This window comes from Zonotrichia albicollis, chromosome 19 (genome assembly GCF_047830755.1).
Source record: "Zonotrichia albicollis isolate bZonAlb1 chromosome 19, bZonAlb1.hap1, whole genome shotgun sequence".
NCBI classification, from domain to species: domain Eukaryota; kingdom Metazoa; phylum Chordata; class Aves; order Passeriformes; family Passerellidae; genus Zonotrichia; species Zonotrichia albicollis.
In genome coordinates, this window is record NC_133837.1 from 1,599,076 (window position 1) to 1,610,590 (window position 11,515).

The following is an 11,515-nucleotide window of genomic DNA, read 5'->3' on the forward strand; positions in this document are numbered from 1 at the left end:
ATCCGTGGTCCTAGTGATCACGGATCACCGAGGAGCCGAGCCCCCGCCCATCGCTGAGGGCTCCTGGGGGTTTCTCCCCCTGCCCCAGGGCCACTGCTGCTGCGGCCGTGGGACAGAGGCGATGCGAAAGGAGGGTCCGGGGCGGGAGCGGAGGAGGAGCGGGAGGAAGGGGAGGGAGACGGGAAGGGGAGGAGCAGGAACTGGAACAGGAGGAGCACGAAGGGGAGCAGGCCGAGCGGGAGCGGGAGCGGCAGCAGTGGAAGGAGCGTTGCGGGGTTCCACGGCGAGCCCGCAGCTCGGCTGGGCCCGGCAGCATCGCATTGCCCCGCGTCCCGCAGGTGAGCGCCGAGGGAAAGCTCATCCCGAGTCGATCGCGGCAGCTCCGAGAGGGTTTTTTTGGCGGGGAGAAGGGGATTTTGCTGTGGTTTAGGCCCTGCCGATTCCGGAGTCGAGTCCCAAATATATTTCGGTGTCGCTGGGAGAGGTATTTTGTATTTATTTGATGAGGAGATATTTTTGGATCTCGCAGGAGTGCAGAGCTGAGCCGTAAATGGCCCTGGGGGGATTTTGCGGGGGCCACGTGGCGATCGCCCGGTGCCGGCGGGGCGGGACACGACACGGGTTTTGGGGATCCCCGGGAGAGCCGGGGGATGAAAGGGGGGAGCCCCGGCGTGGGGAGAGGGGCGATAGCAGAGCCGGGGGAGCTCCGGCAGGCTGGCTGGATGGGTGGTGGAGCCGGGAGATGAGTGGGGCAGGGCTCCCCGACCCTGAAAGTATTGTCGGGGAGCAGGGGAAGCGCTGAGTGCCTGGAGTGCAGGGATGCTGGAGAAAGGGCACCCTGGAACACCTGGGAGCCACGTTTGAATTGATATAAAATTTCAATAGCCAATCCGAATTTTACTTCTATACCTTTTATTTTAAAGCAAGCAAGCAAGCAGCGCTGGGTGGCCGGGGAGTCGCTGCTCCACTCATGGCACACACCACTTACAAGTTTGGTAAAGTATATGTACTGTTTTTAAACCGACAAAGCATTTTCTAATGTGCTTGGTTAGTCCAAATCAGCAAATAACAATAAGCTAGGATCAGGAATTTCATAATCTTTCCAGGTGGTCGTTGATTCCTATCCTTCTTGTGTTCATCTGGAGGGAGGCCTTACACTAGTGTCTGCTACATGATTTTGTCAAGTGCATCAAGCTTTTTATTATACATAACTATTTAATTGCTTTGTTGCAATATCTCTTAGCTTTACCCCAACTTCCTCCATTTTATTCTAAGCATCAGTCGTCTTGCTACCTCATCTCTTTTACTCTACTATACTACTTTGATTTTGATGTTTTATTTGGCTATTTGGTCAGAAAGTTTCACAGCTTTTCTTTGTGTCTATTTTGGACACAGCAGATAGAAGTATTTGCTGATTCCATTGCCAATTGACACAAATCACAAAAACATTTTTTACAATCCTTCCCCTTTATGTTATTGATTCATGTCTTTGCTTCAAACTGAGCTAATACTTTTTGGGTTGCAGTTTTTCGGTTCTGCTTTGCCTTGAGTATCACAAGGGAGTGAGTTTCTTCTCCCGTGGTTGTTATTTTAGGGTTTATGGGTGTTGCTGAAATCTGCATTCCCTGGATCACTGAGTATATTAGCCTAATAAAGCATGGAACCATACATGGTATAAACAATACACCTAATGCAGAACAAAGCAACATGAACCCTCATTTTTCCACTAGGCTCCTTCAAACAAATTATTCCATTATTATTAGTTGTCAGTTAATATGGAATTCCATTTTTGTACTGGAACATGTTCAGCTTGTTTAATTTCGCCTGTCAAATTTGTAATAGCTTCTCCATTATCATCAGTCTCTAAACAGCACTCCGACGTACTAAATTTTCCACAAAATCCCCTTCTTCAGCTAATAAATAATCTAGGACTAGCCTATTCTGATATACTGCTACTCTGGTCTGGGTTAGTTGTCTAGCTACAAGCTTCAGTGCCTCTGATGTTTGATTAGAAGCAATTTCTACAGTGGCCTGTAATCTAATGATTCGGTTAAGCATATACATAGGGATTCTATAACCCCAGCTGCGGTCCTGAGCTCAGGAGGCAGGATTGCAGTAATCTGTGATCTGTTGGGAAGTCCATTCTTCATTTTTCCAGGTCTGTTTTCCTCCTATTTCAGTTTGTTTTCTTCTGCGCAGAGTTTCATAAAGAGGTGGTCCTGAACATTCACCTTTGCTCTTTGGTAGCAAAAAGAATGCAGGTTGTATAATTCCAATTGTACAGGTACCTCTCCATCTCTTTGATATTCATTATATGCCCTTTTTCCAGTGATCCAAAATAATCCATCTGAAGCTGTCCAATTTTCAGCCATCTTACGCAGATTTTCCCAATATCCCCTAAGATCTTTTACCTCGTCAAAAAAATTAGCATGTGTTACACTTTTCCAGAAAACAGTACCCTTGGTACAGTTGATAGACCAATAACCTGTTGGTGGTTTCGGCCACCATGTTGTAAAAGTGGAGTCGGTGGTATATATTATCTTGTAGTGGGTTTGTACTATGTTTGTAATAAAATTGTTTCCTTTCCTAGAAATACAAATTCGATCTACTACTTCGTGACTCAATGTTTACCCGTCAGGTTGAATTTCATTAAATCTTTGTGTCCTGTTCCATAATATAAACTGATCAGGTCCAACCCCTTCTCCTCTCTATGCCATTGCTCGGTCATTTAGGATCCCCATAAACTCAATAGTTAGTCACATTTAATTCCTTAACTACTTTTTGCATCAGATCAATACACATTTTTTTTTCCTAACATAGGGAGGTCCCAGTCACTGGATCTTTTCTGTATTTTTTTATACAGGTCACTTCCTGCTCTTGTTCTTTTTTGGTTTGAATTTCCCCTAAATTCTTTGTGACTTTTTTTACTAATTCTTCCTTGAATTTGTACCCCCCCCCCATTTATCTGAGTATCCCCACATTCCACCTTTGGTAAAACAGAGGAATGGTTCTCCTCAGGGACAAAATTGGTAGTTTCGAGGTGCCCATCCTCCCATTCCTGAATTTGTTGCTACCCAGTAACTCTTTTCTCCTATTGTACAGGTTTCAAGTTTTCCTGGCTCATAACATCATGCATTAATATGAGTGTTTGGTGCAAACGCTCAGGCTGTGGTCCGGCCATACTTTACATTTTGGTAGCCCTTCAAGCAGGGACTGGTTATCCCATTCTGTGGAAGACTCAGCAGTACCAGAAGGCCCCACAGTTTTATTATCCCTCTTCCTTCTCTGCCTACTGGGGTGCTCCCAGCAGTGAGGGGTATCATCTTCTCGGCAGCAAGGATATTCTTCATGGGTTCTGTATGAGCTTTCCTGGGTTTCATGCCATTTCTTAAATAGTTCCCAGTTCTTTGCTTTGACTGGCTCAGATCCGCAAGGCACTCGATTACGTTTGAGATGCTCAATCTTTTTATTATTTGCCTAACTTGATTGTCCCCCTTTTAATCCGTATTTCCACAACATTCGCCACTCATAATAATCTAGTTCTAATGTTCCTTCCTCTATTCTCTTTTTTTTAACAATATATTCAGTTAAAATCTGTTCAATGTGTTTACACTCTGGACACAATCCACTTGGAGGATAACCCCTGTGACAATGATAATACCACCTCTCCTTACAGTAGTTTCATTCAGTGCTTCCAAAGGATAGCAATTACAATCCTGATCAGTACAGGTTATTTTATCTCCCAGCATCTCTTGAGAATATGGCATCCCGTATAATGCCTTACACGGGGAGATCCCATGCTCTGAGTTCAGCATTGTTCGAATATTTAACAATGCCAATGGTAAGCACTTAATCCCAGATAGCTTTGTTTCAATCATTAGTTTTGCTAGCTGATGCTTTAGGGCCTGGTTCATTCTTTCTATTCTCCCCAAACTGTGAGGTTGCCAAGGGGTATATTATTCCCAAGAGACCCCTAGAGCTTTCATTACTTCTTTTAACACTTTTGAGGTAAAGTGGGAACCCTGATCTGAATCAATCACTCCAATCATCCCAAATCGTGGAATTATTTCTTCTAAACTAATCTTTGTAACAAAATGTGCTGTTGTTTGTGTCACAGGGTAGGTCTCTATCCAATGAATTAATTGGTCTACTATTACTAACAAATACTTATCTCTTCCTGCTTTCAGTAATTTGGTAAAATCCACTTGTATCTTTTCAAAAGGCCTATATGCAGTTTTTCTGCCTCCCTGTGGGGTCTGTCTAGATGTCTTCTTGGTAATTTTCTGGCAAATAATGCATCCTTCTGTCTTCTGTTTTGCTATATCAAATATTCTTAGACACCCTAAAAACTTTAAAAAGTGGTCATGTAGTGCTCGTGTTCCCCAATGAGTTCATTAGTGCAACTGGTGAATTATTCTTCTAACATGACTTTTAGATAGCATTTCTCTACCATCTGGTAAAAGCCACTTATCCTCTTCTAGCTTAGCCCCTAGTTTCTCCATCTCTTGTATTTCCTTTGAGATATAGAATTTTTGATACTTTGTATCATTTTCATTTTTGCTGCCCTTTGTGCTTCTGCATCAGCCAAATTATTCCCATGAGTCCAATAATCTGTTCCCCTCTGGGGTCCTCCTATATGGACAACAGCTATCTCTGATGGACCCCTCAAAGCTTCTAATACTCATACTCTTATGGAAACAATTGGATTACTTGTTTCTATCTTAATGGGTCCAATCTTCAGCTTTCCTATTATGGTGCCAGACTTTGGGAATAATTTTGTCTTCCTCTTCTGACGTTAAGGTACCGCCACCCCCCCCGCCCCCAGCAGTTAGAGCACCGGAATTTTGGGGTGCTGGTGTGGCCAGGACAGCAAGAGAAGGAGGCAAAAGAAGGTTTTGGGGATGCTGTGGGTGCTGTCACACACCTGGCAGCCCCTTAGGGATGTGAGGACACAGCAGGTGGAGGTCTTGGCTTGTTGGGTGTCACAGGAGTTAAATGAGTGCTATGTGGGTATGGGCAGGGGATGTTTAGGTGACAACCCTAAATGGGGTTGTCACCACACAAGTGGGGGTTATAACCCCCTAAACAGGAGTTGTTACCACACAAAGGGGGCTTGTCACCACACAAATGGGGGTTGTCACTGCACAAATGGGGTGGGAAGGAGTGAGAGGGGACCCCGGGTGAGTGGGGTGGGGTCACTCTCGTGGGTGGGCACTGAGAGATGATGATAGGGACAGGTGGCTTGGTGTGGTGGGACATCTTCGGGTCTCCTGGGTGGGCACCATTTTGTCCCCTCGGTGGGCACCACCATGTCCTGTGGATGGCCACCACTATGCTGCCTGGGTGGACACCACGGTTTTTCCTTGATGACCACCACCGTGTCCTCTGTATGGACACAACTCTCTCCCCTGGGTGGTGGTCCCTGAGTGGGTGTCCCTAGGTGGCCACCACCATGTCCCCATGACCAACACTGTTGTGTCCCTTGGACACTGGCCCCCTCATGTCCCCGCCAATGGACATTCTGAGTAGCCCCTTCCCATCTCCTCAGTAACTCCCAGGAGAACCCTTCCACACCCAGGCTGAGGGGCCCTCAGATGTTCTCATGTGTCCCCAAAGACCTATCAAGCTCCTTGTCTCCGCACGGACTCTGCCGTGTGTCCAAGGACCCGCTGAGCCCCTGGTCCCCACGTGGACTCTGACGTGTTCCTAAGGGCTTAAGGGATACGTGGAGCCCCTTGTCCCACTGCATGTGGGGGCTGGTCCCTGCTGGGGCACCCTGTAATTGCTGTGGCTCCTGCTGGGCTCCATGTTCCTGCACCACACTCTAGAGCCATGCTAGAGCTGCTGCGCCTGTTCCCATGCCATGAGGGACATGCAGAGCTTCCACCAGGATACCCACAGTTGGGACAACATTGGCTGTCGGGAGCTGGCACCCTCTGAGGGAGTTGGCATCCCCAAGGGAGCTGTCATTGTACCCTGGTGGGCCCTGTCACCACCTGAAGGACCTGTTGCCCTCCAAGGTCCCCATCACTTTCCCCTTGTAAGTCAACACCATTGTCCCCCCTACTGTCCCTATCACTGTCTCACCATGGTCCCTATCACTCTCTGTGGTCCCTTTTGCCCCCCATGGTCCCCATCCCTGTCCTTTTGCAGTCCCCACCACTATTCCCCCATGGTTCCCACCACTGGGTCCCCACTTGTAGCTTCGTGGTGGGCTCGGATGGGTACCTGTACGAGGGTCGGGGGTGGCACTGGGTCAGTGCCCACACCAAGGACTACAATACCAAGGGCTTCAGCACTGGCATCTTCCAGGACTTCTTGGCCACACTGCCGGACCCCAACACTCTGGCCCTGATGCAGGATGAGCTCCAGCCTCTGGCTGCGTCCAGCCAGACTTCATCCTGTGTGGCCAGCTCAGCCCCATCAAGTGCCCTGGCAACACCCTCTTCCAGGAGATCCAGAGCTGGCCCAGCTTCCAGGGGACACTGGTGTCCACAGGCCTTGGGGTGGGTGTCCCAGTGGGGTTGGTGGGAGGAGGTTTGGGGTGATGATGCTGGGACTGACTGAACCCTGTGTTGTCCTCCATGGTCATGTCCCATGCCATGTCCCGTGTCCTATGTCCCATGCCATGCTCCACGGTCATTCCCATGTCCCTGTGCTCTCCAGCCATGTTCCATGTCCTGTGTCATGTCCTGTGTCCCGTGCCGTGGTCCTGGGTCATGTTCCTACCCACAGCATGCCCTGTGCCATGTGTCCTGTGCTGTGTCCCACACCATACTTCACACCATGCCCCAGGCCCCACACCAGGCTGTGCATGGCTGCCTTGTTCTGTCACTCCCACCATCCCCATCACTGTCCCCATCACTGCTTCCTTCTTGCTGCTGCACCAGCTGATCCCTGGGTAAAACCCTCAGCTTCCTCCAGGATCGGTGTGGCTTTGCCTGGCCCAGGAACCCACTGGTGGCTGTCCTGTGCCCCCCAGGGTGGGGGATGACACTGGCACACATCTGCACACAGGTGGTATTGGGGCTGGCAGCAGGGCTGGCATCCATCTGGGACTGGGGTGGGGACTGTCCTAGATCAGTGGCATCATGGTTCCAGGCCTGGGAAATGAGGCTGGGAACTGGGACTGGGCTGAGGAGTGGGGCTGGACACTGAGGCTGGGCAGTGGGACTGGCCACCAGTACTGGGCATTGACACTGGGCCCTGGACAGTTGGACTGGACAGCAGGGATGGCCACTGAGGCTGGACACTGGCACTGGGCATTAGCACTGGGCACTGAACCAGGAGCAGGATAAACCCCTCTGTCCCTTCTCCTTTGCCCCCCTGAGCTCCCCTTTGCCTACCCAAAGCTTGGCTGCACCAGATACCAGCAGGATCTGGCACCTTTGGGGGATGTTTCCCAGGGAAAGAGGGGTGGTCTGGGAGTACTGTGTGTGCTGACTCTGGTCCCTCCCAGGCCGAGATGGCAGGACCTTCTGGGGGGCTGCGAGAAGCCCTAAAAAGAGACTGCCCCCTAACCTCCCAGTTCATCAGTCTCAAGGTGGGCACCCCCTACCCCTGATCCCACCCCCTCCAAGGGCCTCGGGGGTGACACAGAGCTGTCTGTGTTCCCTCCTCCAGGGGCTGTTGTGGAAGAGGCTCCTCCGGGAGAGGAAAAGTTGCAGTAGCACCAAAGTTCACAGAATCATAGAACTAACTGGGTTGGAAAAGACCTTTGGGATCATCAAGTCCAACCTGTAACCCAACACCACCTTATCAACTAAACCCTGGCACTGAGTGCCACATCCAGTCTTTTTTTATACACCTCCAGGTGCGGTGACTCTACCACCCCCCTGGGTACCCCCTGCCAATGCCCAATCACTCAGTAAAGAATTTTTTCCTAATGTCCAGCTTAAACTTCCCCTGGCACAGTTTAAGACTGTGTCCTCTCCTTCTGTCAGTGTTTGCCTGGGAGAAGACACCAGCCCCCAGCTGATTACAACCACCTTCCAGGTGGAAGGAGGGGTGGGTGGGTGTCTGGGTTGTCCTGGTGACACTCCTGTCCCTGCAAGATCCCCATCAGAGTGGATGGGGGGTATGTGGGTGTTGGGGGTCCCCAGCGACATTCTTGTCCCCACAGGGTCCCCACCGGAGCAGTTTTAGGGGAGTTTCAGTGAGATTGTTCCATCTGCAGGGATGCCCTGAGTGCAGCAAACAGGAGAGCTCCCGGCTGGCAGAGGCCCCACTCACAGGGACTTTGCTGCTCATGGCTGCTGTGGCCCCGCACACCTCCAAGGGGCTCCTTGGGCACCCCTGCTTAGAGTGCCCCAAGAGGTGGCCTTTATCACAACAAGCTTTCATCCTGGCCCCAACTTTCCATCGGCAGCTTTCTCTTTCAAAGTGTGAGAATTAGAATGTGATGCCATTTGGGCAAAAACAAATTTCAAAGTCTATTCAACAACAACACCAGAAGCACATTAAAACATAGCAGTTCATGGGAGCACACAGTGTTTCTGAGAAGCTCCAGAGCAGCTCAGCCCAGGTAGGGTTTGTCAAGGCCAAGGCCCAACCAGCATATCTCAGATAGATTATGGTGAGGCCTGAAAGGGGGGGGGGGTGATATTTAGCATCACAGATTTAAAATTACTTTGAGAAGTATTGTCTCCTCATATTCATTATCATCCAGTGTGTGTGCCACAAATTGGCAGGGAATTACTTGCCTCAGCCTTGATGACACTCCCGGGCTTTCCCAGATGAGCTGGCAGTGGAAGACAGTAAAAATTACAGGTGTTATCTGAGCCTGTGTGGCCTCTCAAGTGACTCTTGGCCTCTTCCTCCCCTCTCGACTTGCACGACCCAGGTGGACATAAGTGACAGTATGAACATAAAACATGTTAAACTGGTTTTCTGCCCGGTGGAAGGTTGTGACAGGGATATTTGATAAGTGCTGATGACTGAATCTGAGCTGCATGGTGTGATCTTGGCTTAGCAATAGTTGGAAGGAAAGCGGGGGCAAAAGTGGCCACCTCTGGGCACTCAGGAAACTGGCAGCAGGCGGCTCGCACTGGACGCTGGACAGCTCCTTTGACCCGGAGAGCTACCAGACCCCTAAATCGTACTCCTTTATTTTCACCATCACGCCCTACCGCAGTATTTTTTTTTAAGATTTTTTTTTTTTTTCTGTTGTCCCCACCGCGCTCCCATCGAGCCTTTCGGCTTCGCTTCTGCGCTCTGAGGGAATTCTGTGTTGCCATGCCGGGCTGTTTTATTTTTCGGCGCGACAGGGGGACGTGCGGGTAGGGGCAGGAGTGCAGAGGGGAGTGCGGTAATTGTTCGTTTCCCTTTCCCACCGCCCCCACGCCGCGTTTTCCTTTCGATTCCTTTTCTCCCTTCTCGCTGAAAGAGGTTATCACGTCGCTCCCCGCGCCGCCCCTCAGGGCCGTCCCCGCTGGGCCGGGCGGTGGCGCGGAGCACCACGGGAAAGGCTTTCCCCGCCGCCGCCCGGGCCCTCAGGCGCGGCTGGCGGCGGCCGGAGAGGAGGCGGCTGCGCGGGGCAGCGAGCGTGTGGGGCGGGCAGGGGAGCCGGGCACGGGCCAGGCTGGGCACGGGCTCTGCGGCTGCTGCCGGCGGCTGCGGGGTGTCTTGGCCAAGGAGACTTCTGGGTGGGTCGCTCGGAGACTTTTTTTGTGGCGTTTGTCCCACGGCTCTCCCGCTTCTCCTTCAGCCCGCGGCGGGGCCGAGCAGGAGCGCAGCGGGGCGAGGGAGCGATGCAGAAATGAAGGCGGGAGACGGGGTGGGGGCACGGCGGTGTTAGAGACGCAAGCCCCGGGCTCAGAGATCTCTCGCTGCTGCCTATCTGGGGACGGGGCCGGGTCAGGAAGCCCGGCGGCTCCTAAAGGCTCCCTCCCTCCTTCCCTCCCCGGGAGCGGAGGGGCGTGGGGAGGCGCAGGGGAGGGACAGTGGCGGTACTGAGGGTGACTGAGAGAGGAGGAAGACTGAAGAGCCTTGGGGTGTCACCACGGAGTGCCTGTGACTACTCCTGCCGTCTCTTTAGCAGCCCAGTCTTCTAGAATGTGAGCATGGAGTGCCTGTCTCTGCCAGTGACCTCCTGGCTCCCTAGAAGGCCCAGAGAGCCCTGCAATGTCACCATGGAAGCCGTGTGAGTGCAGGTGACCTCAGGGCTCTTTAGAAACCTGGATCCCTCTAGGATGTGAGGATGGAAGCCTTAGGAGGGCCTTTGAGCTGAGTGCTCTTTAGCAGTTTAGAGAAACCTGGGATGTCGCTGTGGAACCATTGTCAGTGCCGGTGACATCAGAGTTCTTTAGCAGTGCAGAAACACAGGGGATGTCAGCATAGAGCTGCTGTCATTGCCTATGACCTCACTGCTCTTTAGGAGCACAGTGGCCACTGGCTTGTCACGATGGAGCCCCTCTGAGTGGCTGTGACAAAGCACTTCTTTAGCAGCCTGGAGCCCCCTGGGATGTCCCTGTGGAGTTCCTCTAACAGCGTGTGACCTTAAGGTTCTTTTGCAACCTTGGATACATTGGAATATCACTGCAGAGCCTGTGAGTGCCTGTGACATTACAGCTCTTTAGCAGCATGGAGACACTCGGGATGTTGCCACCGAGACCCTGTGACAGCGGGTGAGGTCAGTGCAGTTTAGCAAACAGGGGACTCCTGGGATTTACTCATGGAGCCCTTGGGATTGGACATGACCTCAGTGTTCTTTAGGAGCTTGGAGACCTCTGGAATGTCACCACAGTACCTCAGCGAGTGCCTGTGCCAAATGGGCCCCTTAGCATGTCAAGACACCTCTGTTGTCCTCATGGACACCAGTGACTGCCTGTGACCTTGCAAGTCTTTGGAAGATGAAAGAGCTCTGGGATGTCACCGTGGGTGTCCTGTGCCTGTTTGCGATCTCTCTCCTTCCAAGCAGGCTGGAGACAACTCTGATATCACCAGGGACTGGAGTGCAGTGGTGGTGGTTCAGGGAGGTGAAGGTGGGGGGAGGAACGTGTGGCAGGGCTCTCTAGGAGCTGCTCAGGCACTGAGTCATCAGGGACAGCACCCGAACCCAGGCCCGGGAAACACTCGTGTCCCACTGGCCAAGTCCTGTCACAGGGAGCAGGTCTGCCCTCCGCTGGGATGGGAGGCCATGTCACCCCACTGGAGCAGGGGACCAGGTGTACCCTGTGTCCCCAGCATGCTGAGTCTGGGCACAGAAGGCCAGGTCTACCCACTGGGGTCTCAGACATGGTCTGCCTGCTGCCAGCATGGGAGGCCTTCCCTCCTCTACCCGGGAGACCAGGTCTGCTCACCAAAACGATCAGAGTAGTGCTATTTCACTGGCAGCTGGGATGCCAGCGGGGGGTCATCCCACACTGTTGAGAGTGCACCGGGCTCAACAAGGTCTTCTTCCCCTGCTGATTCTGCCAAACCTGTTCCCTTGGCTGTGGTTTCACTGGATAGTAGGTAGGGACTGTGGGAATCTTGTTCATTCATTTATTCACTCACGTCACTAATTAGATGATGA